Below are 4,480 nucleotides of genomic sequence, written 5' to 3' on the forward strand. Positions count from 1 at the left end.
AGTCAAAGAGGGAGCAAACTAAACTCTTCAATAATTTCTTTAAATGTAGGTTTTGGTTTTCATTAAAATTCTTTGAATCTAACAATCCGTTTTGTAGGTACGGATTGTTCATTCAGGAATTTGCATTTGTAACGCGAGAGGAAGCATACACCTAGGAGGAAATGCTAAGTCGAGCTCACCGACTATAACGTAGCGCTTCTTGGGAGGCAACCCAAGCTCGAATAAGGGAGTTTTCTTTCCCAACTTTTATTTTCCGCATGTTATTTCTTTAAAAAAAAAAATCCCACTTTATCCAAAGGAGAATAAGCCATGCGGGGCGTACACACCTATACACCCCGCGCACAGTACTTGTCGCTTTTGTTTTTGCGTGAGTTAATAACGTTCACGCAGGGCGTATCCCTTTTACGCCCCGCGTGCCCCACCTTATCCCAGATAAAATGGCCCAGAGCTCAGAACACGCAGGGCGTCCCTCTACGTGCGCCCCGCGTATTTGAGTCTCTGGCCAAAAATGGCTAAAAGTGCACCTCCTACGCGGGGCGCCCCTTTGGACACGCCTCGCGTAGGACCTAACTCTAAGAGTCCTATTTTGTCCTTCTTTATTTTTATTTTTGTTTTGTTTTCTTTTTGCGACGCTCTTGGAACATGCGTCATTTTAAATAACGTGGAGGGATGTGCAACCCCGCACTTTTAGTTTGGTTTGCACTAACAAAAACAAAAATAAAAATAAAATAAACAACAAAATAATTAAACTAATTTATTTACTCTTTTAAAATTTTCCCGACACGTTACCCCTCCTTCGGAAATTAATTAAAGTTCCGTTATTTGTCGTCAAAAATAAAAGACGTCGACACAAGGGGATGATCTAATTAAGAAATTTTAGTCTTGGTTTTGAAATTAGGGAATTTATGCAAAGCTTAGGTTAGTACTAAACTAAGGCATTGAGTCTTAACCCAAATGTTATCTCCATAATGAACTTTGAAAAGGCAATAAAAACGGGATAGTTGAGAATTTAGCGAAGACTTGATAGTACACAATTTAAACCCGAATCTTTGTGAGGTATTTTTGAGCCTAAAAGAGTTCGTACGAGAACTCTATTTTCTTTCACAACTTTTCGAGGGATTTGACTTTACTCGACTCATAGAATTTGCATCTAATACCGGGTTAAGTACACTTATTTTTGGTAAAAAGACAATAGATGATAAACTGAACCCACTTAGGCTAATTTTTCTTAATTTATTTTTGTCGTTTTCATTTACCACTAGGAAACCCCTTCGAGCCTATTAACCAACTTTTTTGTTAATACCCCTTTTTTAACATTTAACCCTTTTTCCTCTTGTTCAAATACCGACATAATCAAGTTGCACCTGAATTACTCGAAATAAGTCATGGCCTTAACAATTGAGCATCATAAGTTTTCAAAATATTGTTTTTGTGCCTCTATCAAAACAAAGGATACGATAAAAATAAAAAGACATTCTCAAGCTCCGTCCGAGCAATTTTGAAGTATATTTTGTGAAATTCGCCAAGGCTGAAATAAACAAAAATACGGTGCAATCACAAAACGGTATTTTTGAGCTCGAGTTTCTTTAAACTAACCACTAAAGAAGCCACTCACATTACAACCCCCCTCCGGGTTCTTTTTTAATATTGCCTAACCATTATGTAGGAGGAAAAACCCGTATGAAAATGCAAATTCAACATGATCTCGAGTAAGTGCAAAGAAGAGTGCAAAAACACCGACCCACCAAAAATTGAGGGTAAGAGTGAAATCCCTTGGTGAGGTACTACCGGGTTCTCAAAAGATAATCGACCCCCGTTAATATTGCCTATTAAATTTGATCATAGAGGTCTCGAATAAGTTTTTGTACTCAATTGCTTGTGTAGGTACTCACCGAAACCTTTGCATAAAACCGTAACTTTGAAATCACACACTTGGTAAAACCAACCTTCGGTTTGTTTTTCAATTATCTCAATCCCTTGTCTTTCGATTTCTTTTACTTGAGGACGAGTAAAACTTTAAAGTCCGAGGAGGTTTGATAGGGGCATTTCGTCCCTATCTTTTAGCGTGATTTACGATTTAATTTTAGAAGAAATAAATAAGTTTAATTACAAAAATAGAGTTTTTAATAAAATAACAAAATAAAAATAAATTCCTTACTTTCGGTTAATTTCCTTTATTTTTAGTTGAATTTAGAGAATAAAACGTCAAGCTAACTCGGCTCTCAAGATTTGTATTTCAGGTACGAGGAAGGAGTGAAAATCTACTCAAATACGCGGGGCGTATCATCATTTACATGGGGCGTATCGTCATTTACGCGGGGCGTATCGTCATTTACGCGGGGCATAAAACATGGTGTTAGAAATAATTGCCTTATTCGCAGGCACCATGTGGAAATGACTCAGCATACGCGGGGCGTATGACACATGTCGGAAATGATTGGCCTAATCCTGAAAGTCAGACTGCATTGTCTCCCAGAGTCAACTCTCCATACGCGGGGCGTATCATCCTTTACGCGGGGCGTATCGTCATTTAGCGTGATTTACGGGATGATTTTGGATAAAATAAATAAGTTTAATTGCAAAAATAAAGTGTTTTTGATAAATAAAGAAATAAAAATAAATCTCGTACTTTTTGTTTATTTCCCTCATTTTTTATTAGTTTAGGAAATAAAAACGTCAAGCTAACTTGGCTCTCAAGTTTTGTATTTCAGGTACGGGAAAGGAGCAAAAATCCACTCCATACGCGGGGCGTATAAGCCTCTACGCGGGGCGTGAAACATGGTGTCAGTAATGATTTCCTTATCCGCAGACGCCATGTGGAACTGACTCAGTATACGCGGGGCGTATGACATTTTACGCGGGGCGTATGACACATGTCGGCAATAATTGGCCTAATCCTGAAAGTCAGACTGCATTGTCTCCCGGAGTCAACTCTCCATACGCGGGGCGTATCACTATATACGCGGGGCGTAAAAGGCAGTTCTTCAACGTAAAAAGATCAGAGACTCATTTACGCGGGGCGTACTCCAGCTACGCACGGCGTAAATGCTCCAATTCAAGCAATAAAACTTCAGAAATTCAAACACGCGGGGCGTACTTCAGCTACGCAGGGCGTGTTTGAGACAATTAGACATGGAATTGGTCCACATGCAGGAGATTTCTGATGGAATAGGCACTTACGCGGGGCGTAAACCACTTTACGCGGGGCGTATCATGGGATTTCTGCACCAAATAATGTTGCAACATGCTTGTGCTTTGTGAAATTACAAACTTGCCCTTACTTGATGTCTATAAATAGATAGTTCTTGAACTTCATTTAACACCAATTGCATACTAGAGAGCTATAATATACTCTTTTCTTTCCTTCTAATTTAGATTCAGATTTTGTAGTAAAACTCTCCTCCTCGAGAGCTTGTTCGGTTGTTCCCGTTTTCCATCGAAGTTCCGCTTCATCATTCGTCACCAAGCTCGAGAGTTCCACCTCCATGACCTAGGAGACGACTTTGAGTCCGGTTAGCTAGTTCCAAGGGCGGATTCTCCCTTTTTACTTGCTAATTAGCTTGTACTCTTCCTATGTACTAGGCTTGGTTGTATTTCATCTAAACACTTTCCATATTTATAATTTATGATTTATAATCTCTATTTCCCTTTACGTGTTAATGTTTATTGCTTGCTTTGATATTGATAATTGATTATTGTGTAGGAGCACTTGATTACCGCCGCCATCCGGGCTATCTTTAGGGAATTATATAGGTGTCGCCCTACCGGAAGTGACAAACCGGAAACCGTAGGAATTGACAAGCCACGGAACTTACGGGCCCTAATTTCTAATTCCCCCGCATTAGACACGCCTTGACTAGGAATCACGTAGTCTAAGTACTTCACGGGTCGGTCTTACTACACTTGGTCGTCTTTGCAAGAATAAACCATTATCCGTATACATTTAGAGTCGTTATTTATCGTGGTTATAACTTATCATACACGCCCCGCTTCATAGAGTTTTAGCTACACGAATCTGTGTCGCCAATAGTTAGGAATAGTGTGTAGTTGTGTCTTACTTTACCCCAAAGTAATCACCGCTTAAATAACATACGAAACCGAGTCGTCTAATACTTGTAATTATAAATCCCGTGGATTTGATACCCGGTCTTAACCGGATTATTACTTGATACGACGGGGTACACTTGCCCCTAAGTAGTCGTAGCGTCTAAGTAGAGTTAAGAACATTTAAAAGATCACATCCATAGATAAAGAGTCCGGACTCAATATATATATTTCATCAAAGAAAACTCCACTAGGCACCACGCTATCAAGTTTTTGGCGCCGTTGCCGGGGATTTATAATTTCCTACAATATTAGACAAAAACGTTTCATTGTTAGTTTAAGCATTCTTTTTGTATAAATTGTTTATATATACGTTTGCTAACATTATTCTTTTTGTTGATAATTCTTGTATACTTGTTTTACTTTATGCACACCC

Source organism: Euphorbia lathyris, chromosome 4, assembly GCF_963576675.1.
Source record: "Euphorbia lathyris chromosome 4, ddEupLath1.1, whole genome shotgun sequence".
Lineage (NCBI taxonomy): Eukaryota > Viridiplantae > Streptophyta > Magnoliopsida > Malpighiales > Euphorbiaceae > Euphorbia > Euphorbia lathyris.